This window comes from Bos javanicus, chromosome 28 (genome assembly GCF_032452875.1).
Source record: "Bos javanicus breed banteng chromosome 28, ARS-OSU_banteng_1.0, whole genome shotgun sequence".
NCBI classification, from domain to species: Eukaryota; Metazoa; Chordata; class Mammalia; order Artiodactyla; family Bovidae; genus Bos; species Bos javanicus.
In genome coordinates this window covers 5,838,941-5,849,227 of record NC_083895.1, presented here as the reverse complement: position 1 = coordinate 5,849,227, position 10,287 = coordinate 5,838,941, and the positions used below count along the sequence as shown (strand labels likewise).

Below are 10,287 nucleotides of genomic sequence, written 5' to 3'. Positions count from 1 at the left end.
GTCGTCCCCTTCTCCTCCCACCTTCAATCTTTCCCATCATCAGGGTCTTTTCTAAGAAGTCAGTTCTTTGCATCAGGTGGCCAAAGTATTGGAATTTCAGCTTCAGCATCAGTCCTTCCAATGCATATTCAGGACTGATTTCCTTTAGGATTGATTGGTTGGATCTCCTTGCAGTTCAAGGGACTCTCAAGAGTCTTCTCCAACACCACAGTTCAAAAGCATCCATTCTTTAGTGCTCAGCTTTCTTTATGGTCCAACTCTCACATCCATACATGATTACTGGAAAAACTATAGCTTTGACTAGATGGACCTTTGTCGGCAAAGTGATGTCTCTGCTTTTTAATATGCTGTCTAGGTTGGTCATAACTTTTCTTCCAAGGAGCAAGCACCTTTTAATTTCATGGCTACAGTCATCATCTGCAGTGATTTTGGAGCCCAAGAAAATAAAGTCTGTCACTGTTTCCATTGTTTTCCCATCTATTTGCCATGAAGAGATGAGCCCAGATGCCATGATCTTAGTTTTTTGAATGTGATCAACCAGTTTGCCACTTGGTGACAGGTTGATTATGCTAAACCACTTCCATCATGACAGGGACAGCATTCTGTTCCTACTGGAATTGATAATTACACTGAGTACACTGAGTTCCTTTTCCTTCACACAGTGCTTCTGCCAAAACTGCCACCCATAGACTCATAGCATGCCTTATCCACTACCATTGCTTCTGATCAAGGAACTCACTTCACAACAATTGGAATGTGGCAATGGACTCACACTCACAGAATTCACTAGTCTTACCATGTTCCCTATCATCCTGAAGCAGCTAGCTGGATAGAGAAAGGGAATAGCCTTTTGAAGACTCAATTACAGCATCAGCTAGATAGCAGTATCTTGCAGAGTTGGGCAAGGTTCTCCAGGAAATTCTCTGTGGAGGCTCTGAATCAGTATCCAATATATGATGCTGTTTCTCCCATGACCAGATTCATGGGTCCAAGAATCAGGGGATGGAAATGGGAGTGGCATCTCTCACCATTAGCCCTAGTGATCCCCTAGCACAAGGTCTGCCGTCTGTTCCCACAACCTTATGCTCAGCTGACCTAGTGGTGTTAGTCCCAAAGGGCGAATGTTTTCATGAAGAAACACAACAATCATTGCATTTAACTGGAAGTTAAGATTGCCACCTGGCAACTTTGGATGGCTTGTGTCTGAATCAATAGTCAAAGAAGGGAGTCAGGGTGTTGGCTGGCATGACTGATTCTGACTACCAAGGGGACATTGGACTGCCTTCCCACAGTGGAGGTAAGGAAGCACATACATCTGGAATGTAGGAGACCCCTCAGGGAACCTCTTAGTGTTTCCATGCCCTCTGACTAAAGTCCATGGAAAACTATAACAACCTAGCTCAGGGAGGACTGCTAATGGCCCAGACCATTTAGGAGTGAAGGTTTGTGTCACCCCAGAAGGTGAACAGCCAGGACCAGCTGAGGTGCTTCCCAAAGGTAAACAGAATGATCAGTGGAAGAAGGTAGTTAGAAATAGCAGCTCCAACCAGCTAATACAACTACGAACTTTGTTGTGAACATCTCTTCCTTATTTTGTTATGACTATGTATATACATGGATAAGAAAGGGAAAGAAACAAAGATATTTGATGTATTATTTTATAATTTACCTTTGTTTTCTTCTCTTACTTATCCACTTGTATAACATAGGATGTATTAATAACAGTTAAATTTACAACACAGTATTTAGGTCCTAGGCATGAAGGGAAAGAGTAAACATCACCCAAGGACTATACATCTTCTTCTGGGGAGAAGGTTCGTGCGTTTACAGTTACACTTGGGGCAGCTGTATCATGTTAAGTGGAAGTGCTTGTTATTGTCTTTACTTGGAGACTAAGAATGGCTTAAGGATGACTTCCCTGGTGGTCTGGTGGTTAAGAATCTGCTTGCAGTGCAACGGGGTACTTGTTTGATCTTGGTCCAGGATGATCCCACATGCCTTGGAGCAACTAAGCCCATGTACCACAACTACTGAGCCCATGAGCTGCAATTACTGAAGCCATTCACCCAGAGCCTATTCTCCACAATGACAGAATCCACCACAATGAGAAGCCTGCACACCACAATGAAGACCTACCACAGCTAAAAAAACAAAGTAAATATTCTTTTTTTAAATAAAGAATGACTTAAGGAGATGTGTATGGATGCCAAGTCAACAGGAGTGAACTGGGATGTAGGTCTTATATGTCAGCTGGGCCAGGCTAGGGTACCCAGCTGTTTAACCAAACTCTAGTCTAGGTGTTTCTGTAGACACACTTTTGTAATTGTGGTTATATCTACAGTCAGTTGACTTTAAGTAAAGGAGTAGGTGTAAGTAAGTGTTAGTCGCTCAGTCATGCCCTACTATTTGTGACCCCATGGACTATAGCCCGCTAGGCTTCTCTGTCCATGAGATTTTCCAGGCAAGGATACTGGAGTAGCTTGCCATTTCCTTCTCCAGGGGATCTTCCCAACCCAGGGATCGAACCTGGGTCTCCTGCACTGCAGGCAGATTCTTTACCAACTGAGCTACAAGGGAAGCCTGTAAGTAAAGGAGATGACCCTTGATAACATGGGTATGCCTCATCCAATCAGTTGAAGTCCTTAAGGATAAAAAGTGAGGCTTTCAGACGGAGAAAAACTCTCCCTCAAGACTAAAACCTCAAATCCTGTTTCCAGGCTGTGACCTGCCTGACAGATTTCATAATTGCCAGCCCTAACAAATGCATGCACCAGTTCCTTAAAATAAATCTCTCTTCTATTATCTATCTTTCTGTCTATATCTCTCCATCCATCCCTCCCTGTCCTCCTCCCCTGCCTGCTCCTCCCTTTGGACCTCCTCCTTTGGCTTCTCCTTTCTCCCCATTCATTCATTAGTCTTCCCCAGAATTGCATCCTCAGCCTTCCTTTATTCTTGAGCATCCTTCACTCTGCATCTGACTATCTCATCTACTTTCAAGGTTTCAACTACCCTGATATAATTTCAGTTGGTATCTTTGACAGCAACCTCTCTCCCAAACTCAATTCATATTTCCAACCGAGCGGCTCTGCTGGTATCTCAAGTGAAGTATCTCCAGAAGGATTCTCACTGCCCTCTCCTGCCCATTCCCCAAACTGCTGCTTTCCCAGGATCAGCTTTGTTCTGAAGATAGAGCCCTCTCCCCTTGACCCCTCCCCTCAGGATGGAAACCCGGGAGACCATGCTGCAGACTCCTGCACCCCCGCCTTTGCACCCACTGAATCCTGTCCCTTCTAGGTCAGCACTGTCCTTTGTGCCCATCCATTCCTCCCCATCCCCGACGCCCCTCATTGCATCTTCAGCTGCTGCCGGAATATCACCACTTGGTTGTCTAAGAAACCATTCAAACCAATGAAGTTCAAAGCTGTTCTCAACTCCCCCTCAACCGTACACTCTCACCTGTGTTTCCCACCTCAGCTGCTGGCCCTACCATCCCTCTAACCTGCCCAGCACCGCAGTTTGGAAGGCATCCCACCTGTGGTTAGGAGTACAGGCTCTGCCCTCAGATAACTGTGTGCATATCTAACCCCAGTACTTTTCAGCTGTGAACCCTGGGGAGTTATTTAACTTTGCGAATCTTCAATTTGCTCCTCTGCAAAACAGAATTAATGGTGGTGTGTACCACAGCAGGTTGTCATGAGAGGGTCTGATGTATGGCCTAGGGTGGGGTGTAAGCCCTGGGTGTTTTAAAGTCCCCGAGATGATTCTAAAGAGCAGTCAGGGTTGAGACCACTATGTAATGGTAGTAGGATGGACCTGTGGAAGATGCAGAAAGACCAGTTATGAAGAGACAACAGTCCAGGTAGGAGACCATGAGCTTTTATAATGAGCATGGAGAGGAGGGGTCTTTGTTCAGGAGATACTGTAGGAAGCAAAATTATATAAAACTTGGTGACTGGATGCGGAGCGAAGTTGAGAGGAAGGCAGCTAAGGTGACTCTGGTTTTTAACTTGGTTGACCAGGCTGAGCAGAAGGTGGTGCCATAAAGCTGTGGGTCCCAAATATGTTTGTTCACAATAATCACTTAGAATTTTTTTCCTAAGCTTATATCTTAGCTACTTTGTAGAATTGTATATCCCTAGCCAATCAAAGATTTGTACACAGGACTATTCTGTCATCAGCTTGATTATTCCAGGAACTCTGCTCTGCAGAATGCCCTTCCCTGGATAGTTACTGCTTACCCTGGCCAAAAGTGTGCTGTCTGGGAGGAGGCAGCGAAGCAACAGCCATCTCACAGGAAAGGCCACTGCTGGTGAGAGGCAGTCGAGACAGACACAGAGGTGCTGGCTGGTTCTGGCTCGTCCTTTCTCGTCCCAACTGACAACATCCAGGCTCACACATCCCCGAACGCTTCTCTGTGCGCTCATGGGCGTAAAGAGACATTGACTTCCCCTAGACCTCCCATAGCTCAGTGGTAAAGAATCTGCCTGCCAATGCAGGAGACACAGGAGACAGGAAGACACCCTGGGTCGGGAAGATTCCCTGGAGGAGGAAATGGCAACCCACTCCAGTATTCTTGCCTGGGAAGTCCCACAGACAGAGGAGCCTGGCGGGCTACAACCCACTGGGTCACAAAGAATCGGACACGACTGAGCATGCGCGCGCACGCACACGCGCACACGCACACACACAGACTTCTCCATCAACCCCTCCACAGCCCTGTTCTGACAGTCGGACTTGCACAGTTTCCAAGTTTCCTGCACACCCCAACTCCTTTAGCCACGCAAGAGCTGGTTAACAACCTTTCTCCAGCCACTCTCACAATGGTGTCAGGTCTAATTTCTATAATACATTCCTTATTTCAGAGCACTGATGGAAGTTCTGCTTCTTCAACTGAACTCTCACTTTGTAAACCCACTGATTCCAAATCTCTGGCACAGATATTGCAGGAATCTTCCTTAATGTCAAGACAGCTTTATCATCCCCACACAATGCTGTATTAGTGTGGACTCTGTAACTACAACTAACCAAAACCAATATACTCTAAGTCAGAAGAAATTTCCTGAGGATACAGTGGGTGTTTCACAGAATTCAAAGGCATAATGAATCAGGTCCTCTGGAGAGATGAGAGCCAGCTTCTTGAAAACCAGCAGTACCCTGGCAATCTACCTCCTCCCTTCTTTTTCCTGCACATCTACTTCTATTCCTCCCGAGTCTCCATGTTCATAAGTCAGCCACAGGGAAAGCCTGACCCTCATGGAGCCAGTTCTTTTTAAAATATATATTTATTTTTTTTCGGGGGTGGGGGGGCGTGGGGTGCTGTGGCGGGTCTTAGTTGCAGCATGTGGGATCTCTGGTTGCGGTCCCGGGACTTAGCTGTTCCATGGCATGTGGGATCTTAGTTCAATCCCTGGTCATGGAGTGAACCTGAATCCCCTGCATTGTAAGGCAGAGTTTTAACCCCTGGACCACCAGGTAAGTCCCATGGAGCCAGTTCTAAATCTCTACGGATGAGATCCTGACTCATGTCCAAAGTAGGTCAGGAGCCTCTCTTGCTGCCCAGTATAGACAAGGAAGTGGGGTCACATACGAGTGTAGGATAAGCTCAGTGCCTGCAAAGCACCTCTGAACACAGAGGGAAGGGAGGGGACCACTGTGAGCTGAGCAGCAACCCAGAATGTGTGTACTCTAAACGTTCTGAGACGGCTCAGGACCAAGGATCCTACTGCTTATGAGCAAACAGGTGACACCTTTAGTTTCCCTCTGCTTAATATATCATTTCCATGATGGCTATTTCCCAGCAATGTTTGCCATGGATTTCAGCTCTGGGTATTGAGATATGTATATAGTGTCCTACAGAAAGAATAACTGAGAGCAAATAATGATGAGATAATTGTTCTAGCAATATTTTTTAATTTAAACTTTTGGAAAATTTATCCTCATAAATCCTACCAAAATCTTCATTAGAGCAGAGATGGAGGGACATCACTATGCCAATGCAATCTAAAGCGATAGCCCGGGATCCTGGCCCCATCAAGATAGGCAGCAGTAGTTCTGTTCTATTGAAACTACACATATCTACAGATTGCACTGACATAGACAATGAGCATTAAATACTATAGGTGTAGTGTTAGTCACTTCAGTCGTGTCTGACTGTTTGCGACCCCATGGACTGTAGCCTGCCAGTCTCCTCTGTCCATGGGATTCTCCAGGCAAGAATACTGGAGTGGGCTGCCATTTCCTTCTCCAGGGAATCTTCCCAATACAGGGATTGAACCTGGGCCTCCTGCATTGCAGGCAGATTCTTTACCATCCGAGGCACCAGAGTAAATTTTATAGCAAAAAACTAGGACATCAGAGAGGAAAAAACATATAGCTCTTTTGCCAAAACAGTGAACTTCAAAATATGGGAGTCTTTTAGAAGTTGGCTAATAGTCGCTAGAAGTTGGCTAATAGTCGCTAGAAGTTGGCTAATAGTCGCTAATATATACTGGGCACTTACTATCAGTGAGACACTGTTCTAAACAATTTAAACTTGTTAAATGCATTTCACCTTTGGAACAACCCAATTATCACACCCATTTTCAGACTAGATAACTGAGGCACAGAAACTTTAGAACTTGCCCCAAATCACAAGCATAGTGAGTGGCAGAGAAGGGGTTTGAACCTGGCAGCCTGGCAGAATAGTCTACTTTCCTAACCGCGACGACACACTATCTCTCACTAAACAAAAATGACAGTTTTTGATGCCTCAGAACAATCACTCTCCTTTCATGTAGTGAGATTTATATTTAGGTAATAAGTCTTCAGACTGAGAGGTTTTCATGCATAATTTCCCCCACCCCACCCTTCCCTTAGTTTCACTCCCAGAGGAAAAAAGTCAGTGGAGCTAAGTTGTTGTTAAGTTGCTCAGTCGTGTCCGACTCTTTTGTGACCCCATGGACTGTAACCCACCAGGCTCCTCTGTCCATAGGATTTCCCAGGCAAGAATACTGGAGTGGGTTGCCATTTCCTTCTCCAAGGGATCTTTCCAACCCAGGGATCAAACTCATGTCTCCTGCATTGGAGGCAGATTCTTTACCACTGAGACACTAGGGAAGCCCAGAGATAAGTTGGGACATGATAATTTCCTATATAAATAATGTCCCTTTGCCTCACTCCTTTAAATTGTAAGCTCTTTGAAGGTAGATATCATCCTTGTTCTTCATTGGATCTTCTGGCCAGACACTTATTAGAATGAATGTTCTAAATTTGGATTCTGATACTCGACAGGCCAATGGATTTATTTCTCCAGTCTCCTGCAAATTATCTGAGCATGGCAGTGAAGGATAGTCACAAGAATTCCCATCAAGTGACATAGCTGGAGTTAAATAGGAAATATCCTCATTGAGAACAATAACAAAGCTTAAACAATTCTGGGAAATTTTAATGTCTAAAGGAGATCTTTTCTTAAAAAAAAAAAAAAAAAACACAACTTGAATGAATTGGAGAAAAGAAATCTATCTTCAAGTCAGGAAATTACATTAGACAACATGAAGTCCCTCATTTGTTAATGCCTGGAAGCAGGAAGTTGGTTCAGTTTCAAATACCATCAGATAAAGGCCATGCCAAAGGATGTTATCATAGTTTTAGGCTAAATATAGAATATAAATAACCTTCCTTTCGCAATGGACATTGTCTAAAAGCTCTAATAGTGAGATAACACGTGGGAAGTGTGGGCGCTCGTTCTAGACGTGCCATCCTGACCCCTCACTGTGGCATATCTTCATCTTCCAGTAATCGGTGTCCACTAGAGAGTTGGCATTCAGAGTGGGTTTGTGTGTCAAATGGCTAGAGCATTCAGAGAGGCTGCCTAATGTTATGCTGCATGAAGACCCATCATCCAGTGTCTTTTTAACCCGTTCTTTAAAAAAAAAACTTATTTTTTATTGGGGTATAGCAGATTAGCAATGTTGTAATAGTTTCAGGTAAACAGTGAAGAGATTCAGCTATACATACACATGTATCCATTCTCCCCCAAACTCCCCTCCCATCCAGGCTGCCACATAACATTGAGCAGAGTTCCACGTGCCATACAGTAGGACCTTAATGTTTTTAACCTGTTCTTGCCTCAGTTTCCCACATGAAATGTAGGAAGAACTAACAGAATCTCTCAGAGATTTATTCACAAGTAAATTCTTCATTGAGGTATGCTCTTCCCCTGGCTGCTCTCCTGCTTGAATAGACTTTGTTCTCCATTAGAAATTCAGTTACTCAGCCATAAAAGGGAACGTATTTGAGGCGGATGAACCTGGAGCCTATTATACAGAGTGAACTAAGCCAGAAAGAGAAAAACAAATATTGTATATTAACACACACATATATATAATGGAATCTAGAAAATGGTATTGAGTAACTTATTAGCAAGGCAGGAATAGGGACGCAGACGTAGAAAAGAGACTTGTGGACACATTGGGGGAAGGAGAGGGAGGGACCAGTTGAGAGAGTAGCACTGAAACATATATATTACCGTATGTAAAATAGACAGTGGGGATTACTGTATGATACAGGGAGCTCAAACCGATGCTCTGTGACAACCTAGAGGGGTAGGAGGTGGGAAGGAAGTTCAAGAGGGAGGGGACATATGCATACTTATGGCTGATTCACATTGTTGTACGACAGAAACCAACACAACTTTGTAAAGCAATTATCCTCCATTAAAAAAAAAAATTTTTTTTTTTTAAAGAAATTCCGTATCTACACCTATTTCAAGTTCCTCCAAGAAAGAGACACTGTCCCCCACTCACTGCCTCTCGTTAGTTCACTAGTCTGGCCGCTTGGCCTCCCCACCCGCCACTTCCTCCCAGCAGCTGCCAGCCTGCCCAGGCCTCTGGGGCTGACCATCTCACGTGACGGACACCATTGCTGCTGTCACCGTCCTCACACACCAGGGACAACAGTAACCACCACAGTAACTCATGACAGCCTTACTGTTGTTAGAAAGCTCAGCAGCCTCAAGGCTTCTCTTTCCCGAGTTTTAATCTTCCCTGCCAGTGATTAGGAGAACCTTGCCCACCCGCTCTGTAGCCTCGTGCCCATTCTCTCACGGCTGACTTCCCATATTGTCTGATCGGCATCCATTTCTGGCTCACCTTTCCCTAATGGAGGAAAAGCAACCCCCTCAAATGGATACACACCACAGCCTACAGGAGCTTATAGCACCCCCATCAACAAAGCACATTCATAGAGGACAGAGCTCAGCAAATCTCAGGAAGTCACCCAGCAGTCCTAGAGTCCAAAGTGAAGAGCTTGCCTCATTCATCCAGTGCCTGAGTAGTGTGGCCACCCTCAAATGCCTTCCCAGGCAGCCCTTTGCCTGCATGTGCTTCATGGAGAGTTAAGTAAATGTGTTCTTTTTTCTTGGGGGGGGGGGGGCGTTGTGCTGGGTCTTCGACGCCGCACAGGCTTTTCTCTAGTTGTGACAAGCGGGGGCTACTCTTCATTTTGGTGCACAGGCTTCTCGTTGCAGTGGCTCCTCTTGTTGCAGAGCCTGGGCTCTAGGGTGCACAGGCTTCGGTAGTTGTGGTGCACACACTTAGCTGCTCCACAGCATATGAGATCTTCCCAGACCAGGGATCAAACCAGTGACCGTGCATTGGCAGGCAGATTCTTTACCACCGAGCCACAAGGGAAGCCCCAGTAAGTGTGTTCTTGAAACTTCTCTGGAAAACACTGTCAACTATACATGTCTCTATAAAGCTGTTTCTGGGGAAGAAAGGCTCACACATTTAGCCAATCTGAAATTTGAATCCATCCAGTGATGAAATCACCCTCAAAAAGCTGGAATTACTGGCATATTGTGTAGTAATGAACCTATGATTTTCTGAAGAAAAAAAAAAAAGGGGATGAAATTTGAATCTAAGAATCGATTGAGGATTCTTTCTCCAATTAGATGGGTGTGTTTGAGGGGCAAATCGTTTTGTTTCCTAGTTCCTGTGTTTGCAAACAAAAGGGAAACCAGTTGAGTGGCTATCAGACTCTTAGAGTTTGCAAATGATCAGTAAAAGCTTAAGAAATAACAAGATGGTCAGATATATAATATTACTAACATTTTAAGGAAATTTAGCTTTTAAAAAACTTTCACCAACTTCCATCACTAGTATTTCACACACAAAAAAAGCCTTTTTTTTTTTATTTTTTTTTTATTCTTCCAATTTTATTTTATTTTTAAACTTTACATAATTGTATTAGTTTTGCCAAATATCAAAATGAATCCGCCACAGGTATACATGTGTTCCCCATCCCGAACCC

General features: G+C 44.5%; 1 non-coding gene across 1 annotated transcript; it reads left to right on the top strand.

Annotated features, from left to right (window-relative positions):
- Positions 1 to 9,791: 9,791 nt before the first annotated feature.
- LOC133240821 (small nucleolar RNA SNORD65) lies at positions 9,792 to 9,865 on the top strand. Its single transcript, XR_009734416.1, has one exon. It is a non-coding gene; the product is annotated as a small nucleolar RNA SNORD65 (small nucleolar RNA).
- The last annotated feature ends 422 nt before the right edge of the window (positions 9,866 to 10,287 follow it).